General features: G+C 39.2%; 1 long non-coding RNA gene across 1 annotated transcript in view; it reads right to left on the reverse strand.

Annotated features, from left to right (window-relative positions):
- Positions 1 to 21448, reverse strand: part of LOC140713089 (uncharacterized) — a 53469-nt gene that overhangs the window by 30874 nt on the left and 1147 nt on the right. The window contains exons 2-3 of the long non-coding RNA XR_012094951.1: positions 15035 to 15193; positions 14318 to 14447 (exon numbers count right to left, since the gene is read on the reverse strand). This is a non-coding gene — a long non-coding RNA (uncharacterized lncRNA). The remainder of the gene's footprint in view (positions 1 to 14317; positions 14448 to 15034; positions 15194 to 21448) is intronic.

Below are 21448 nucleotides of genomic sequence, written 5' to 3' on the forward strand. Positions count from 1 at the left end.
GAAGATAAACAGTGTTCCTGGGCAGAAGGCCCAATTATGTAAAGAGAGTAGTTTCTTCTAAATTAACTTACAGATTTATCAGATTTTCCACCTATCTTAACAGGACTTTTGAAAAACTTAACGAGGTAATTCTGAAATTCATCCACAATAATAACAGGTAAAAATAGCTGTCAGTTATAAAAATAATTATTAGAAATATTTACTGTCATATATTATACAGCAAAAATAATTTTAAAATAACATTATGTTTTTGGTGTAAAAATAGAAATTTAATACAACATTGAAATAATAACACAAATCTATTGAAGAAATATTATTAGATTGTTTTATTTATTTATTTTGAGACAGAGTCTTGCTGCGTTGCATAGGCTGGAGTGCAGTAGTGTGATCTTGGCTCACTGCAACCTTCGCCTCCTGGACTCAAGCAATCCTCCTGCCTCAGCCTCCTGAGTAGCTGAAACCCATCACCATGTCTGGCTAATTTTTGTATTTTTTCTAGAGATGGGGTTTCGTCATGTTGCCCAGGCTAGAAATATTATTTTAATACATGGTTATGAGCCCTTTTACCCAAAGATGAAGCCTTGGTTTGCAGAGAAACATTCCCCAATACTGTCTACTTGAAAGAATTACAGATTTATAAAAGAATTAAATGTAATATTTAAAAGCAAGAAGTAATATTGATAATTGATTATATTGAGGGGTAATTGGAAAGAGGGTACTTTTAATTTTAAAAAGTAAGAAATTATATAAAAAGAAAGATTAGATTTTACTATATGAAAATGTAAAGTAGCTTTACCTAAGCATCGAAGGTAAAATTGAAATACTATGGGGGAAAACTGGAAAATTTTTAAACAAATGTAACAGAATAAGAGTTATTCTTAACATATAACGAAAATTTATGCAACACATTCAGATTCCAACTGATAAACGGGCTATAAAATGCCATGCAGAGGCATTTACAAAAGAGGAAATACAAATGCTGAATAAACATATGTTTTAAAAAGGCAACCTCGCTAGCAATTAAATAAATGCAAATTAAAACAATGAGCTATTATCCTCACCTCTCAAATTAGCAAAACTAGAAAAAAAAATCTCCACACAGGGATCTCTGAGATAAGCACACTTCTCTGCTGCTGGGAATATAAATTTCTGCATCATTTGAAATAGCAGCTTACCAATTGTGTCTAAAGACAAATGCATTCAAATATTTTAAAGCAGTATTTCTATTTATAAGATGCAAAGAGGCCGGGTGCGGTGACTCACACCTGTAATCCCAGCACTTTGGGAGGCTGAGGTGGGCGGATATCACCTAAGGCCAGGAGTTCGAGACCAGCCTGGCCAACATAGTGGAACCCTGTCTCTAATAAAAACACAAAAATTAGTTGGGCATGGTGGCACATGCCTGTAATCCCAGCTACTCAGGAGACTGAGGTGGGAGAATAGTTTGAACCCGTGAGGCAGAGGTTGCAGTGAGCTGCGATTGCATCACACCACTGCACTCCAGCCTGGGCGACAGAGCAAGACTAGTCTCAAAAAAAGAAACAGAAACAAAAGGTGCAAAAATAATTTGTAACATAGACAAAATACTCAAATGTATACATTGCAGAGATTTGTTTGTGCACCACGTGTGCACATGTTTTAATAACAGTCTAATCAGAACCAAAAATATACTCAAATAAGAGTATTGATTAACTAAAATGGTGGTATATTTATATGATGGAAATTAGAGTACTCATTGTAAATTAGATTTGGGGAGGTTTTTTATTATAATAGCTTTATTGAGGTATAATTTTTGTAACATAAAATCTACCCATTATAAGTATGAAATTCAATTTTTTTAGTAAATTTATGGAGTTGGGCTACCACCAACACAATCTATTTTTATCATATTTATATCACCCGAAATATTTTCTTGTGGATTTTTGCAGTTAATTCCTCTTGCACCCTCAACCTACTGATTTGTTTCTTGTTTCTACAGAGTTGCCATTCTGGTTATTTCATACAAATGGAATTATATTCTATATGGTCTTGAAGGATTCTTAATTTTAAAAAATGTCTACATCAATACTGTATTTCCAAAATTATGAATATTCCTCCATATAAGTTACGATCTCAGGTAAGTTAACACAGCAACAAAACTTGATCAAATGCTAAACCATTGTGAGTGATTTTTTCCTGGGAGACAAAATTATAAAGGATTTTCAAAGCACCTTCTTTATATTTTTAAATACAGAAATTCTCTGTGTAAGAGAATATATACATATTAGTTTTATCCTAAGGAACAAGTAAGGGAGAAATGGGAAAAATCGTTTTCCTATAGTGGAACAAGTGCTTTGACCGAGGTCATTGCTTTGAGAGAACCACATCTGTCTTGAGAAGTCAGGAAGGAAACATTTAAATTGGAGCTTTCAAAAGTTGGTTTTGTGGGGGAAGTGTGGAAGGGCATTCTGAGCAGCACTAACTTCTCTAAGAAGAATATAAATTTAGAGAATTAAACACTACTATGAGAGATGCAAAGATAATGATAAATTATTTTCTAACTGGGGAGAAAAATATTTAAAAAAAAAAAACAAAACTGGTAGTTTATGCTAAGGGAGAAATGAGTAATTACCCAGTAAGCCATGAGATTTGGGGATGGATTTGAGATGTGGGAGGAACAAAGCAAAACCAGACTCAGGAAATAACAGAAATAACATTGATCTCCCAGTTTATTACTCTCCTCCCAGATTTCCAACCTATTCATGCGTGTGATCTCATCAACATTTTAATGTGCAATCCTTTGACCCTTTCTCCAATTCCTCTGTATTTCGCGCTCTCCACAAGCCATTCCAACAGGGACAAAAAGAATAAAATCACTGTTTATCCAACTCTGGAAACTCTGGGATCTCTCGTTCTCTCAACAGAACACCAGCTACTAAATTTAGGATAAAAATGCTGCTATGATTTCAAGACATTTGGCTTGTGCCTTTTTTGAAAACTTTCCATCTGAGAAGGGAAGGCAATTTTACGTAAAAGGTAACGGAGAAACTCATCAGGCCCAATTAGAAGCTGCCTTAATTCACTAGCAATCCCTATGTAAGACATTGTGTTTGTCTATGTAAGATATTGTGCTTGATGATACAGTATATGGGAAAGGAGGGATAACAAAGAATCCTCACTTCAATAAATTTATAATATAAATGACTGGGTCTCAAATTTGCCTCCCTGTGTAATCACCAGGGAAGCTTTAAAAAATACTGATGCTCAGATCACACTTCCTAGAAATTACAATTAATTTGGTTAAGGGTGTGGTCTGGGCATCAGGAATTTTAAAAGCTCCCCAGGTGATTCTAATGGACAGCCAAGTTTGGAAACTCCTATCTAAAGGAAGTGTAAGACAAAACATTTAATTGTAAAATAGCCTTGATCACATCACTTTCTGAATCAAATCCTTAAGAGCTTCTCTATTGCCTGTGGACACAAGTCCAAACTCTTATTTGCCATTCAAGGCCCTATTTAAGCCTATGTAACCTAGCACCTTCTAAATCTTATTCCCCTAAGTCTTCCCCACTGGAAGGTCACAGCATTCCTGACTCAGCTCCAGAAACAGGAAATAGGCTGATTTCTGCCAACTCAAACTGATTGCTACAGGATACCAGGGGAAGTGTGTTTTAAAAGATCCTGAGACTCCCACAATGTTTAACAGAAAAAAAAAAAAAAAATTGCCATGATCTATTAGTAATGTCTGCCATGGTTAGGGAATAGAAAAGGGCAGTCTGAGTGTTAGACATTTGCCATGCTGGCATTATTCCTTTGCTTCTCTGTGTCCTGGGTCTCAGAATGTCCTTTAGATCATCCTTCAAAGCATAGCACAGCAACCTTTCTTCCTTGAAGCCTTCCTATTGTCCTCCAAATTCTCCCTACCTTGGCTAAGAGGGTTCATCAAGCATTCCTCTGAATCTCCGTTAGCACTCTATTGTCACATTTTCTGTAGAAATCAATATCAGCTTTTGTGCATATGTCTCAAATACTTTAAAACATGGTTTTCAAACTTTCACTTGCATTAGATTCACCTGGGAATTTTGTTAAAAGACACCCAGAGTTTCTGATTCAGTAGCATGGGGGAAGGGCTCAAAAATGTGCACCTCTAACAAGATCTCAGAAGATGCTGAAGATACTGGCCTGAGTACCAAACTTTGAGAATGACCATTCTTTTGAATTCTAATATTTTAGAAGTCCTGTTGCAAATTTATCTTTATCTCTGCATTCCTTTTAGCAATACCCTGAACATAGCAGATACTTATTTCCATGGAATTAAACCACAGTAATCTAAGACAGATGGTAAGTGTGAAGTGATAGGTGCAGACATAGGACAGAAGAAATCATGCTGGTTTGGAATAATTTTTTAAAAATCGTAGATGACATTGTGTGTTGGACAGGTGTAGAATAGGTATGAATCCTGGCTCAGTATCTGGACCTGGGGTCACAGAGAAGAGGAAGCATTTTAGAAAGATGCCAGGGCTAATAACCTAGAGATATACTTAGTTACTGTCTTCATCATTATCAAGCAAGCAGCCTCTGAACTGACTGTGAATTTAGTACGCAGGAAGAGAGCCCTGAAATTGTGATCAAAGGTGAAAGGAGGCAAATGGGTAGCCAAAGGCAGGAGAAGCAATGAAGACAGGCTCCAGGAGGATTTTTTTATTTCGTATCTCTAGAAATATGTCTCCACTGGCTTTATTGAAAGCCACCCCAAGGCTGGTGGGGGAGGTGAGAACTGTTGGAAGATGAATGAGAGATGGCTCACTGGGAAAATGTCCCCAGCTCTCACCAGCCAGCTGGGTTTTAAAAGCCGTTTCAGCAATTGTTCGGAGCTGTCAGATGTCTCTGTCAGATCGATAGGTTACTGTGGAATTTGCCCAGACTGTTGCCCAATCAAAATGTAAATTCCAGATAAATTTAATACATAAACCAACTTGTCTTCTTCAAGCCATTTTGAAAGTCATGAAAAGTAATTTGACTTTTCCTCATGACTGTCATCCAGGAGACACATTTTCTGCCAGTGTTAAGCATTTATTTGGCCTCAAAACTCATTGTGAGTCCAGTGGAGGTAAGGAAGGTGTGGGGTATATATGTGAGTATAGTTTTATCATGCGTGTGCTTCATGGAGAGCTGGAAAGCGCAATTATTTGAGTGTCCTTTATGAGACATGTATTAATTAATATGAAGATGTATAGTGTCTATATGTGCATGAGGCTGATAGATTTGCTAGTGGGATGTGTGATTAAAAAGTCATGAACTTCCTATTTATGTCTCTCATGGGCAGTCTCATTTTCTAGAACATCCAAGATGTGTCTGGATGCATGACTATGTATATGCATGTTGCAACCTATCTTTTCCAACAAGAACCATAAATCTTTACATTGAAATAAAAGATTTATAGCCCAGCCAGGATGGCTCTGGGCCCTATGGGGAAGTATGCTTTAGAGACATGTCCTAATTTTTCACATTGAAAAAAGTCATAATGGGCAAAGCATGTAGGCAAGAGGTAAGTCTTTGAACTCAGGAATGTCTAAGTGGGGATTTTTCATTGAATCATTTATCCTGTGGTCATTATATTGCAGATGTCTCAGATGCCTTACTTCTATGCAATGCTAGTTTATAAAACACTTTCACATCCATTCTGCCATTTAATCCCCACAACGCTTCATTAAAGTAGCTGGATGGCCCTCATTTGACAGGTGAAGAAACTAAGGCCCAGCAGGCAAAGTGGCTTGACCAAAGCCATAGAATAAGGATAGAGCTAAGACTTGAACTCAGGTAAATATTCTCCATTGTACCAAAGATATCTTTTCTACTCTTCTCTGCTCTACTCTGTCCTTTTATGGAATGCTTCAGCTGGGCTTTTGTATTAGTTTTCTATAGCTGCCATAACAAAGTACAAACCTGGCAGCTAAAAACAATAAAAGTGTATTCTCTTACAGTTCTGAAGGCCAGAATTTTGATATGAGTCTTACTAGGCCGACATCAAGTTGTTGGTAGGGCTTTGTTCCTTCTGGAGGCTCTAGGGGAAAATCTGTTTCTTTGCTTCTAGTTTCTAGAGGCCACTTCCATTCCCTGGTTTGTGGCCTCCTTCCAAGCCTACAATGTCAGGTGAAGTCCTTCTCATGTGTCTATCCTTAGTTTTCTTCTGCCTCCTTCTTGCTTTGTATGGGCACTTCAAATTACGGGGCGGGGCCTCTCAGATAATATGATAATCTCCCTATCTTAAGCTGATCAGCAATCTGAATTCCATGTTCTGCCCTAGTTCCCTTTTGTCATTTAACGCAATGTATTCATAAATTCTGGAGATTAGGATGTAGACACCTTTGAGGAGCTAGTATTCTACCTACCACAGATAAATTGTTTCCTAGCATTCAGTAGGTTTAGCAATGAAAGACTAGCAGAAGATCAAAACGAGAAGAGACAGAGGTCCAGGTATTCATTTCCCCCACCCCTGGTTCTCTCTTTGTTGATCTGCATTTCTGCAGAAGCTGCATCCTTCTGTTAAAGCCACAGCTCTGTTCAAGGGCCCTTTCCTACAAAGATGGCTCTTTCAGGGTCCCTGCAATCTCTCTCCACCTTGTCCCATCAGGCCTGGAATGGTAACAGGATCCCTTTGTCTTTATCCTCAAGTTGCTTTATCATCTCTTAGTGGTTCCCTAATCCTCCACCACACCTTTGTCAGTAGTTCCTCCCTGAAGCCCTCTCCAGTCACTCCTTAAAGTGTGGAATCAGTTGTTAGCCAGACCCCTGGCTGATGAATGAAAGAAACATCTTCCAAATCCAGGTCTTTCCCCTACACCACATTTGACTAAATCAGTGGGAGAGCCGCCACTGCTACACAGCAATGAAGGCCATGATTATGTTTCAGTTATAATTGCAATTTTTCTCTCCTGTCCGGAGTACAAAATAAGGGCTAAACTGACCTCAATGGTTACTAATATTCTTACTTTAATTAGTGGAAGGGGCCCATTTTGGAAAGCCAAAGAGAGAACTCCTTCTGGTCCAAAGTGGTCCAAAACATAATAAGGAAAATACATTCCCTCCTCAGGTCTAGTAAATTTTTGAACCCAGAAATAGCCAAGCCTTCTGTTCACTTTATTCTCACTTCTCATTCAACTCTGCAAATAGCTGACTGTGTGACATCTAATAAACGCCAAATGCCTTACTCTGTGCTACAGGGCCTACCTCATGGGCTCTTATCTACCTCTTCGATCTGATGTCTGATCAGTCTCCATACCCCTAACCACTCCACCTCAACCAGCCTGGACTCTTTTTCATTCCTCTACCTGGAAGGACTGTTCTTACCTGAGGTCTTTGCCCTTGCTGTCTCTCTTCCTAGAATTTTCTGTATTTAGATGTTCAAATGGCTAACCCTTCTCAATGCTGGAGTCTTAGTTCAAATATCACCTCTATAGGAAGACTATTCCAGACCACACTAAACAACAACTCCATCACAGCACAAATTATTCAACATCATCTGAAATCACCTTTAAACATTTTCTTCATTTTCTATGTTTCGAATAGAACACATATTCCAAAAGATCAGTGGCCTTGTGGGTCTTGTTCATTGTGATATCTCCAGCCCCTAGAACTGTGCCTGGCACATGGTCAGAGTTGTTATTAAATTCTTAAATTTAATGATATTGGCTAACATGTATTCAAAACTTATGTGCCAGATATTCTTCTAACTGCTTTATGTGTATGTACTCATTTTAATTCTCTGTGGCAACATGATGAGGTTGATATTATTATTTTCCCCATCTTACAGATTAAAAAACTGCAGCTCCCAAGAATCATGAGTTTGGACATCCCCAGTTATAGATTACACAGCTGGTAAATAGCAGAGGAGGGTTTTGAATGCAGACAGTTAGCTACAGAGCCTGGGTATTAATCAGTATACTCTACTCTCTATCCCCTATACAAAGATGCGCTTTGGGTTTTCTGTGTATATTTTCTTCCCATTCTCACTCACTCTTCACCCTTTGAGGTCAAATCAAACATGACCTCCTGCATACATTTCTGTATCAAACCCTGATAGGATCCTTCCCTTTGGTGTCTTCCTATTTCACATTATATGCATGGCTGTTATGTATCAAATCATACCATAAACATGAGCTAATTTTGTATCTAACTGTTGATTCTTTTTTTTTTTTTTTTTTCCTGACACGGAGTTTCACTCTTGTTGCCCAGGCTAGAGTGCAATGGCGTGATCTTGGCTCACTGCAACCTCTGCCTCCCATGTTCAAGCGATTCTCCTGCTTCAGCCTCCCAAGTAGCTGGGATTACAGGCACCCACCACCACGCCCGGCTAATTTTTGTATTTTTTAGTAGAGATGGGGTTTCACCATGTTGGCCAGGCTGTTCTCGAACTCCTGACCTCTGGTGATCCACCCGTCTTGGCCTCCCAAAGTGCTGGGATTACAGGCGTGAGCCACCACGCCCAGCCTAATTGTTGATTCTTAAAGCCAGAAACCCTCATTTCATACCTCTAGTATTCAGCAGAGTGCATATTAAGCACTCAACAACTAGTGTATGTTAGACATGCTATATAAAGATGTATTGCTTCTAAGCCATACAACTTCATCCAAAGTTTTAGCCACTTTGCCCCAAAATTCTAAAGAATATTTGAATCAATACACTTAACAAGGAAAAGATGTGACAAGATGTGACAGGAGCTATATCATGGAGACTGACTCTGATGCCAGAACCCACAGGAGTCAGGGAGATGAACATAGGTCCAGAAAACTGGCTGCACTGGGATCTCTTGGCAGAGAGGAGAGTAATGTTATGGAGGCAGCAAAAGGGATTGAGATGTTGCTGTGAACTCAGCAACTCAGCAGCTCATCAAAGCCAAGTGGTGATCCCAAGCTGCAGCTGCAAGGCACATCCACCACTTCAGTCTGGCCTTCTGAAGCCCATTGTGCATGTGCCCATTCCCCACCTCCTAGCATTTGCTTCTACTGTTCCCACTGCCTGGTGTACCCTTTCTTCTCCAGGTCACCTAACCAAATACAGTTATTAATCTTTTGGATTTTTTCAAAAAGAAAATCAAATGTGTTAGGGATTAATTAGTGCAATTCAGAAATAATAGAGATGAAGAATAAGAACGTTAGAAAGAAAAGAGAGGAAGCTGCTGAATTGGGTGATCCACATTGCTTCTTTGCGAGAGGCAGTTTATTTTGTTTATCTAAGCAGTGGGTGATAAAAGCAACAGGAACGCATAAGAACCCTGCAGGAGTCATAGAGTTTGAGCTGGTACTAGAAACAGACAAATCAAATCAAACACAGGATTTGCTCAGAGATATTTAGGTTTTATAACCATTTAATCATCTAATTTAATAACAATAATAATAATCCTAATAATAACTATATGCAACCCATGTTATCAAAGTTATTGCAAGAAAAGTATCTGTTATTGTGAGCATGAAACCATCTAGTCCTAGGAATGGGATTTTCCCCATCACTGATAAATAAGTGTTTATTTGATAGTAGGAGGTTTCTCGAGAGCCCAATTGCCTTGATTTTGCAGGTCAGGCTGAGGTACTCATTCTGCATGGGGTTCAGCTTAAATTTTTCCTTCATCCAGGCTATTCCTATTCTCCTGTACCACTTTCCTGTCTCCAGAGAGGCATCTTTGGCATCAAACATCTAAATTAATGATTTGGGATATTTTCTAAATATTTATTGTGTACTTTTCTTTTCCACCAAGATTATAAACTTGCAGAAAGGCAGAACAACCTCTCTTGCAAGTCCTGAAAGTCCAGCTATAAAGTCCTGTACCCAGCTATAGGGATGGGTACAGACCTGACCTGCAATGATTGTAAGTTGAGTTGAATTAGAACGAACTTTGCCAAAAGGCTTTGCAGCATGTTGACAGACGTTGTGCAGGTATGTGAGGTAGGAGGGAAGGGGTGATGGGTCTCTCTGGTCAAATCCATTTGGAAAACACTGGGTTAAAGAAAGCTGGACAGGTTTTCTCCCTACAGGGCTCCTCTGTCCCTTTGATATGTAAATGTGCACTGTGGAACTCAAAGAGGGGGCTTTCCCGGGCAGTATTTCCAAAATGTGTTTGCAGCAGGAAGCCTTTATTTTATAGAGAAACTTACAAAATTAGTGTTCCACTGAACACACTTGGAAAACATTGAATTTAATTAAATAAATTATAGATTGAGAAGAAACCTTCAAGATTACTTTTGTTAATACCCTCAGTTTCCTCATATGAAAAATTGTGATGATAAAGCCAACTGCCCCAAAAACTTGCTATGAAGATTAAATACACGCATATATTTAGAGATACTTAATATATCAATAGATGTTTACAGTTATCATTCTATAGATGAAAATATAAGTTCCCACTGCATGTGGGTTCAGGGGTTCAGAGTCAAGGCTTTGGAGTCAGACCAGGGTGAAGCTGGCTTGCATGACCTTGGGCAGGTGACAACAACTCTTATCTTATCCCCCACATTCTCATCTGTAAAATGGGCTGATGATAACTAACTTTATGGAGTTGTTCTGAGGAGTAAAGAGGACAATGCAGGTAAAAGGCTTAGCTTGGAAACTGGTACTCAGTAGGCATAGCTCTTAGTTACACCAAACAATATTCATGCAGAGTTTCATTTGATTCAAGAGTTGCTAAGCCTTGATATGTATTAACACGTGATTGTGATCTTATTAAACATAACAGGTAGGTGTATTTTTAATCATATTTGACAGAAGATAAATTGAGGATAAAAAAGGTAAAACAACTCACCCAAGCTCACCTATGTAAGACATGAGGAAGTCAAAATTCAAATCTCAGCAGGCTGACTCCAAAGCCAGTGCTCTCAGCCACTGCCATTCTTCCTCTCTGCTGCATCCCACCCTGCTCCCCATCCACAGTGAACGACACTGGTTGAGTCTAGTACTCCTTTCCTGCTTGTTACTGCTGGCATGCTAAAGACAGGATGTGTTCTGCCAGGTGGCACCTTAAATGCTCCGGGGTCTTGATTATAGTTTCCTCATGTCTATGTAACTCAGTTCCTGCCCGTGCCCCAGTCTAAGAAGTGGGTAGGCCGATACTGAGGCCCCTGTCTTTATGTCTGTGTCTGAGCCTGACCAGCCAGGTAGAATCCAAAGTTAGGAGTCCTGCAAGTCCTCTCTGGAAGGGTCCAGTGATGAATTGAGGGTTGGAGATCTGGAGGACAGTGTTCTCCTGTCCCTGCCCAGGGAAGTTTGAGAACCTGGACATTCACAGAGTCAAGCTAACTTGGATACCCTCCAGGAAAAGCCACATGAGAGGGAGAAGAGCATACTTATCATCTCTTCCAAAGGAGGCTTGAGGCTGATCCTGGCTTAAACCTATGACACAAGCAATCATCATTTTTCCTTTCTGGATAAACTGAGGTTGAATTTGCCTTTGGGTTAATTTGTCTTTGGTCACTGAACCAACAAGTTGCAAAGCAGGACTTGAACTTGAATATCTTCATTCCAAACCCTGCTCTTTCCACATATCTCTGAACGTGCCCAACATACGAAGAGGGGTGAGATGGAAAGAACTACAGGTGGATTTAAGAACATATCCATCCAGAATGAGCTTTAATCTGTGGATGGGATGTAATGTACCTCCAGTTTAACTAACACCTGTGAGTCCAGAGATGCCCAGGTATGAAGCTGGGCCTACGGCCAGTTCTCTCTAGTTACAAGCTGGGACCAAAACATCCATTTCTTTTCCTCCGTAGGTGTCACCTGATGGTAACTGGGGTCATGTCAGCATTTCTAGGAGGCATATTTATGTAGTGCTTTTATCAAGCAAGGCCAGTGGCCACGATCCCATAGCAGGCCTGGGTCAGGCAATTGAAGCATTACATCATCTTGGTTGAGTTGTTTTGGAAAGTGGAGCCAGAAGAAAAGGAGAAAGGGGCCAGGATTAGGGGAAGGAAAAAGCTCATGTACTGAGCCAGCCAGTAGATGCTAGATTCTGGGCCAAGTGCCTCACAGACATTATCTGATTTAATCTTTACAAGTGTCCTAAAAAGCAGGCATTAAGCTCTAATTGTACAGATGAGGAGACTAGTCAGAAGGGTAAAAGAGCTTTGTCTGAGGCCTGTGGTTTCGCATATGTATGATACAGACCCAGATCTCTCTGACTTTGAAATCTGACCTCATTGCCCTATCTCTCTCTGCCTCTGTGTTTTCAGAGTCTAGTCTTGATCCTCCCATTTAACTTATACAGGCAAGCTTCTTCTCTTCTCTGAGCCTCTTATTTCGTATCCTAGAACAATAGTGCTTTCCTATTCTAGAGACTAGCAGGACATAAGGATAGGACATTTGAAAACATTTTCATCAATTAAACATGACTGTATACTATTGTTATAAATATAAATAGCAATTAAAAAGGGGATAACATATACACACAAATACACATACATATGCACATATGCAAACATATATACACACACACATAAATATACAAATAAAATTATTGCAGCCAATTCTTTCCTGAAGTTATTTATAAACCCCACATCACGGCTTGCTCTTTTTTTTTTTTCTGCCATGATGGTGCTTCCTGTATTTGCCTTTTTGGGAAAAATAATATAACTTTAATCATGTAAAACTTTACCTTGAAAGGATCTATTTAACATCTCGTTCAGCATCCTGGTCTCTAATTGCATAATTGAAAGATTTATCTTCATGGTTTTGTGCAAACTGTAGAGTATTTCATGTGCTTTTTTAGTTTTTTCTTCTAAAATCAAAGCCAAGGTCCCTAAGACCATAGTTCTCTACTGGCAGGGGTAGGAACATGGTCACTAGAGGTAGCCTGGGCCATTCACGGACACATTGTGTGATCATATTAGCTTTTGTATCAGACCAGTCTGGTGGCTATGTGCCAAAGGCAGATGTAGAAGCCAATTAGGAGTCTCTTGTTGTAACCAGGGCCGGAGGGGATGAGGGCTTAACCAGGGTGGTGGTGATGAAAATAGAAAATAGAGAATGGTTTCAAGACATTTTAAAGGTGGAATCAATGCAACTTGAATGGCTTGGATTTGGGGATGACTAGTGTCCCGGGGAACATGCTTTGAGATTCAATGTATTGAAAAAATTTGCATGATTATAGGGATAGAACCTAGTCATTTCATGAGAGTCACTAGAAGTTTCATTTAGATTAAACATGAAAAGACTCCCAATAATTAAAGCCATCCTATAGTGAAAAAACCTGTCTAGGTAGGTAATCGATTATTTGACTTTGGAAATGATCAAAAAGGGTCTAAGTTACAATTTCTATGAAATTTTATGAAAATGGCTTGGGTATCATCTTTCAGAAAAACAAGATTCAACATTTTAGGAAAGAATATCCGTAATAATTACAGCTGACTTATTTATCAACATAATAACTAACACTTATGAGGTGTCCATTGTTTGCCAGTTTCAAATGCTTAACACGGGTTAATTTTTTTAATCTTCACAATTACTCTATGCGGTGATACTAATATTATCCCCATCTTACCAATAAGGAAGTTGAGATACAGAAACATTAAGGTACTTATCCAAGGTGATATTGCTGATAAGTGCGTAGAAACAAGATAATGACTTAGGCAGTCTGGTTCCACCAGACACAACTTAAAAGTCTCAACAGCAGAAAGAAAATAGTTCAGTATGTTGTAGCACAGTCAGTCCTTTTCTTTTCTCTTCTTTTCTTTCTTTATTTTATTTTATTATTTTATTTTATTTTATTTCTTTTCTTTTCTTTGAGCAGGGTCTTGCTCTGTCACCCAGGCTGGAGTGTAGTGGCACAATCTCAGCTCACTGCAGCCTCTGCCTCCCATCCCAGGTTCAAGGGATTCCTGTACCTCAGCCTCCCAAGTAGCTGAGCTGCACATGTGCACCACCACACCTGGTTATTTTTTGTATTTTTAGTAGAGACAGGGTTTTGCCATGTTGGCAAGGCTGGTCTCGAACTCCTGACCTCAAGTGATTTGCTCACCTCAGCCTCCCAAAGTGCTGGGATTGCAGATGTGAGCCACCATGCCCGGTCAGCACAGCCATTTTCTAGAACAGTATTATGTTATTAAACCTAGCAATCATAAAAACTACAGAGTAACAATGAAGAAGAAGGTTTAGAAATAACTTACCCATATACCACAATTACCACTATGTACAAAACCCACAGAGATATACAGAAAACAAAATGGAAGGGAATGTTATGGTGAAAGGAATACAGATGATCTGTTTTCTTTTCAAAATTTTCCTCAAAATAGTAACACTACATCTATTCAGAAAACGTAGTTGTAATTCAAAGCAGATAAAATGCACTTACATGGAAAAAAGCTGGAAAGAGATTGGACTTCTAAGAACTTTTCCAATATAGAAATTCTATGATTCTGTTAGAGCAGGCTTTTTTATGGGCAAACTCGGTATCCAATATGAGTATGTGGATGAAGACAAATCTGTCATGAATGAAATGCGAAACCTCAAGTGAAAAACTTTTATTTTGATTCAACAGTCAATAATCCAAACTAAACACCAATAGATTAAGACAAATATGTTTCTGAGGCCTCACAATTCTGTATTATTAGTCACACATCCCCAACAAAGTTGCTAAACTTCCATAAACATGCTTTTAATGATCAGACAATATTTATCTAATGCATGCTATCTCTCACAGTAAGTTGAAATTAAATGCACCATTTACTGTGTCATGTCCCTTCATGGTTTCAATAATCCTCTATTTTCTTCCCTTTTGAGCTAGATAACAATTTGCAATGCAGCTGTGTAACATCTGGTAGCCAAGAAATACTGCTGGAGAGGTCTTCGGTCTCAGAGTTTGATGGGTCCTGATCAAACACAAACCATTTCTCATCAACTTTTCCTGGATGCCAAAATGCATCTCAGGAATATGTGTTTGGGAAATATCCACATGTCTGACATTTTCCCCACATCTTAGCTGAGGAATACCCCCACAGTAAGTCGATATACTTTATTGCAGAACAAAATAAGAGAATACATCTAGGTCTCACTGACTTTTTTCACTTACCAGCAACTACCTTACCCCAGAATAGTTGATCCAGGGGGAAGCACTGCTGTTTCTTAGGAAGGTCTATACAATTATGGTGAGATGGATAATAAATATCATTCTGCCTTGATTTGAAGACATTTCCAATTATAAGACATGCAACTTATTTAATAAGAGCTCCTTGGGGGAAAAAAAAAGAGAGAGAGAGAGAGAAGCACTGCATTAATGTATATGTCAATTGTGAGATATCCCAATTTCAGAAATGCTAAATAATAAAAAAGTATACCTCAAAATTTAGAAAATATAATAGCTGATATATCTAAATTGGCAACATGTGTCTGTGGTTGTTTTTTAAGTTTCTTTTATACTCAAAATGAAGTTGTGAGTTAGATATTTTGATCTCTCTTTTACAGATGAGGAAATTGAGTCTCAGAGGTTGAATCAATGGCAGAGAAGGGAATCGAACTAGCTCTTCCCAAGAAGGTCTTCACATCAGAGAGAGATTCTTCCCTCCAAGCACTAGAACCTGCCGGGAGGTGGAAGGGCACTAAACTTGGAGACACAACAAGCTGAGTTTCTTCTCAAGATTTGGCCCTAATAGAGGCAGTGTTAGGGCTAGAAGCTAGTTTGCATGATTCCACAGTTATCCACAGGGACTGATACTTAAAATTACATCCAGTGTTCAAAGTTCATAAATTACTGATAAAAACAGCCTGTTGAAATTTCATTGAATAATTGTCAGCTTAGTTCTCTGTCACTGCTCTAATGACAGCCACCAAGTACCTAACATGTCCCGTATGCTACATTCTTAACACTTTATACACATTGTGTTAGGTTATAGTCACAGTGAACCCATGAGGCAGGTGAATTGTTATAAGCACAAGGAACTTGAGGCACAAAGAAACTCACTCAAGATTCAGAATTCAAATCCAGATTTTTCTAATTCCACAGCAGGGCTTTTAATAACTAAAATAACTAAATAAATTGTTATCAGGACACAGAAGAAAAAAATACAAAAGGCAAAAACCTCTACTCCTAGAGATTTGAAATCCATTTGGTGAAGTAAGATTAAAACATATGGAACAATGAGAATAAAATTCCACCCATAAATATTATTACCCCATTTTGCAGATGAGTAAATAGAACCTAAGGCTGTAAAAATCAGTGAGATAGAATTCAAATCCAGGATTTTAAAGCTCTGCTCCAATTCTCTTTCTACCTTTACATTGCATCAGCCATGCCATTTCATTTTTGAGAAGGAAGCCAGGTCCAAATGATATTCAATAACTGTCCCAATATGAAAGGTTTATCAAACTTTGATGATGTGACTGCACCCGGTGATTTATGTCTGAAATTCCAAGGATGAGCTGTGACAACTGAAAGGCTCTGTCCTTTAGATCCTCATATTTCCTCCATCCTCATTGCTTCCTGTCTGGCACTCACTCACCCCTGATCATAAATATTGTCTGCCACTTTTATGATTATTGGTGGTTAGATATGATGAATTCTGATACTAGTCAACTGTGGAGGAGATATTAAATACATTAGCTAAATTTTCCTTAATGCCTCATCCAATATGAATCAATATTGGTTTAATAATTAACATGTTTAAACATTTTTATGTATATTTCATGATAGGATGATCTATGTTTATTTTATGAAAATGAAATATTTAGCTCCCTGCCACTGATGGTAAAGCCATTCCAACTTAGAGCTTTCTTTTTAGCTTGCTGTGGGGCCGTCGTTTCACATTCTGGGAGAACTGGCTGGTTCTCACCAACTGTGACCCGGTAGAGGATGCTGAGTTCATAATGAGAAGTTGAGAGCATTTGGAAAAAGAAAAGGCTTAATGCTGAATAGGGAGCTCTGAGAGGAGCCTGCTGGAATGGTGGTAGCAACTCTGACCCCTGACCCACCTCTGCTTCAATCCTACTGCCCCAGCTTTGCGTCAGTCCTCCTCTTCAGTCTGAAGGCATATACTGAGCATTGACTGTAAGTAGGATTCTACTCCCTCACTCAAGGAGAGGCATTATTGGAAGGTGGAGTGAAAACCATGATTTAGAACCATGGTTCTCACTTGGGGGCTATTTCTGGTCTCTCCCACCACTCCTTGGAGACGTTTGGCAATGCCCGGAGATATTTTGGTTGTCACAACTGGAAGATTGTTACTGAGTTCTGGTGAGCAGAGGCCAGGGATGCTGCTAAACATCTTACGCAGCACAAGACAGCCCCCCACCAGCAAAGAATAACCTAGTTTAAAATGTCAGTAGTGCCAAGGCTGAGAAACTCTGATTTACCATCAGACACCGGTAGGCTTGACCCCAGTTCTACCATGTGTTGTGTGAACTTGAAAAGTTTCTGGTCCTTGCTTTTCACATCTCTAAATTGGGGATAATATTTATTAAAGTGTCTTCTTTATGAAGCTAGATAAAAATTAAGTGAAAGACAAATATTAGAAGTCTAATGTTTGGCACTATTATGGACTGAAGGTTTGTATCCCCCGCCAAATTCATGCTGAAACCTAAGCCTCAATGTGATGGGATTAGGAGGTGGGGCTTTTAGGGGATGATTAGGTCATGAGAGTATAGCCTCATGAATGAGATTAGTGACAAAAAAAAAAAAAAAAAATTGCTCTCTCATCCTCATGTGAATACAAGGAGGAGACGACTGTCTGTTACCTGGAAGGGGGCCCTCACTAGCACCCGGTCATACTGGCACCGTGATCTCAGACTTTCAGCATGCAAAATTGTGAGAAATCAATTTCTGTTGTTTTCAAGACACTCAGTCCATGACTCTTTGTTAAAGCAGACTGAACTGAGACAGGCACCTAAGTTCAGCTACAGGATACTGGAAAACTATCCACGAGAGGTGAAAGGTAAATTTTTAAAAACATTCACTTTTTTAAAATTTCCTCCTTTATTTTATCTTCACTATGTAATTTTGAAGTTCCTTAGTATCTTAGTTTGAGACTAAGCTTCAAGAAGCCTTGGGAGCCTTCATTTTTTCTCCTGGGAATTTGCAACCACTACATGAACAAAGTAGCCTGCTGGGGAATGAGAGACCATGTAAGACAGAGATTAATTATCCCAGCTGACATCATTTTAACTGGCCTGCTAGTAGACCAGAGACCGTGATTGATCCCAGCAAAGACCAGAATAACTGTCTGCTGAGCCCACCGAAACTGCCAAATGGCATCATAAGCAAAATCATTGGTTGCTGTTTTGAGCTGCAGTGTTTAGAGGTGATTTGTTACACAGCAAAGACTAACTGATGCTGTAAGCTAGCACCAAGCACTAAGAGGCCACAAAAAAATTTACCCAGAAAGAAGGAGAGCATGTACCAAAATATCTGAAGGAAAGAGAGAGAGAGAGCAGAATTCCTATCAAACTCTAACTGTGACTAATTTCTTTTAAGAAGACCATGGATTCTCTCCTTAAAGGGTTAATAGCTTCTTTATATTTGCATCCAAAACATTTTTCCCATTCTTTTCATGTACCTCATCATCAGTATCGCCTGAAAACCTTGTCAATTGGACACCCTGTCATGGACCCCATGTTTTAGAGCTGTGCTACCTAACATAGGAGTCACTGGCCACATGTGGATATTTAAATTTAAATTAATTAATTAAAATGAAATAAAATGAAAAAAAATCAATTCCAAAGTTAACTAGCCACATTTGAAGTGCTCTGTAGTTACAAATGCCAGGTCATATCCATCATCACAGAAAGATGTACTCGGAGTGCTGCTTTAGAGAACCTCTCTCTGGTTCTTCTTCAGAGAAAGGAAGTGAGAACTATATGGGAATAAAGGGATAGCCAAACTTCCGGACCCTGCATCATGCCCAGAATGATCCACCCAGATGACTCCAAGTCCACTTGCAGAGTCCCATCCATGGATCTGGTGCCTTGAGAATGGGCTCAGCTGTTGATGTGCATGCCTCTAGGTATGAAGGGTGCCTGAAGGGTATGTCTTAGATGGAAGGGTGAATTTGAGGCCTGGGATTTCCACACACAAGCACATGGAGATCCTCTTGATGTAAGAAAAAGCTGGAGTAAACAGAGGAGGTAAGGGGGCTGCAGGCCAGGACCCTCTATTTCTAATCTTGCCTTAAGCCTCACAAATGTGAGGGGCAGGTCTGTTATCACCTGTATTATAGAGTTGATTAGTGATTATCTTTGTTTCTGTTTTAGCAAATTACCACAATCTTAATGGCTTCAACAATGCAAATTATTATCTTAAAGTTCTGGAAGTCAGAAGTCTGAAATGGGTGTCACTGGGCTAAAATCAAGGAGTCAGCAGGGCTGCATTTCTTTCTAGACATTCTAGAGAACGATCTCTTGCCTTGATCTTTCTAATTTCTGAAGGCCACCCACATACCTTGGTTTATGGCCCCTTCCTCCACCTTTAAAACCAGCAATGCCAGGTGAGTCTTTCTCATGCTACCCTCTCTCTGATTCTTTACTTTTGCTATTTTCTTCCTTTTAAGGATATTTGTGATTACATTGGCACCATCCAATAATCCAGGATAATTTCTCTATTTTAAAATCAGCAGATTAGCAACCTGAAGTCCTCTTTCCCATATAACCTAAGTATTCACAGGTTCTGGGTACTAGGATGTAGTCTTTCTGGGGGCCATTGTTCTTCCTGCCACAGTGATTTAAGAGTATCCTGTACTGTCAAGCACTTGTGGGTCAAGAACATATGTTCCTGACTTTAGCAATTCCACAGTCTGTGCCAAGCACTTTTATATGCAGACCTTATTTGAGCCTTACAGTATTGCATCTCTATCAAGCACCTGCAATATGTCAGCAGGATTTAATTGCCTGTGCAAGTAAGATACTATTATTTTTATTCCACAAATGAAAAATCTGAAACTAAGAAGAGGTTAAGTAACTTGTCTGAAGTCCATTTCCTTATAAAGTGCAGCATTGAAATTTGAACTCCGTTGTGCAACTATAAAACCTGGACCGTTGTCAGTATGCCAAGACCTTTGCATACATTATTCCAGTTAATCCACACAACATTAATAATAATGCATGCTCTTCATTGTACTCTTGCTACATGCCATGCATTTCATATATCTTATCTTTGATCTTTATGGCAATTTTACAAAATAGGCAATATCATCTCAATTTCTAGAATTAAAGAAAGCCAGACTTAGCAAACTTGAATGAATTATCTGAAGCTATTTTAGTTTCTATTATATGGCAGGCACTGTTCTAGGGGCTGGTGATACAACAGAGTAGCATGCATTCATTCTCATAGGACAGATAGATCATAATCCAATCAATAAATAAAGGAATTGATCATATGAGAGGTAATGAGTGCCGTGGGAAAACTATAAATTACAGTTTAAAGACAGTGTGTGCTACTTTTATATAGGATGGTTGACAAAGACCTCTCTGAAAGTCATTGTTGCACAGAGGCGTGGAAGAAATAAGAAACCAATATATACAAAATCATCTGGGATGAGAGCATGATAAGTAAAGAGAATGGCACAAGCTCAAGTTCTAAGGAGATAATGAGCTTGATGGGATCAAGGAACAGCAAGAAAGTGAATCTGGTGTGAGCTGCATGCAAGCATGGAGAATATTTTTTCCCAATGGAGTCCCAAGGGGTCCAGATGACACAGGGCAGCCCTGGTTATTGTCCAGTCAGAGTCACTTGTTTTACTCCAAATAAGATGGAAAGCTATTAATCAGAGGAAGATTTTGAGTAGGGAAATAACAACAATGGTTCATATTGTAAAAGAATTACTTGGATGCTAGGAGGAGAATAGAATAGACTGAGGGGGCAAGGGTGGCAGCATGGAGACCAGAGAGGAGACTGCTGCTCTTTTCCTGGAGAGCTGATGATAGCAGTAGTCATGAGAACTATGAGAGAAAAAGTAAAAAGAGACAAAGACGAGCCCAAAGTTCTGGTCTGAGGAACTGGAAGAATAGAGCTGGTATTTACTGCAAATGGAGCTGTCTCCATGAACCTGGGGTCTAGGGTACTTTTTTTAGACCATGGGAGGCATTATGTCATGTTTCTATGCTAATTGAGAAGGTTATCTGGAGAGGGGAAAAATGTGATTTAGGCAAGCCAGGATGATTTCTAGATTACTAAAGCAGTGACCTTGAGAGGAGGTTTGGCTGGGATGGAGAAAGGCAGAGATGATATCTACAGGCATGAACAATAATCTATAGAAACAGGAGGGAAAGAAAGTATAGAGGCCCAAATCCCAGTAGGCTGGCAATAGTGATAGGGTTTATAGTTGTTCTCATCAATTTTCTCGTGAAATAAGTAGCAACGTCTGAGCAAAGAGTGAGAGATGGAGGAGAGGTATTGGATAGGTGAGTGAAACAGAGAAGAAATCAAATAGTCATGGTGAAGGGATGATGAAAATGTGGTAGAATTTGAATCCAGGTTAATCAGGCTCCAACATCAGCAAAC

The sequence above is a fragment of the Chlorocebus sabaeus genome, chromosome 12 (assembly GCF_047675955.1).
Source record: "Chlorocebus sabaeus isolate Y175 chromosome 12, mChlSab1.0.hap1, whole genome shotgun sequence".
Taxonomy (NCBI): Eukaryota; Metazoa; Chordata; class Mammalia; order Primates; family Cercopithecidae; genus Chlorocebus; species Chlorocebus sabaeus.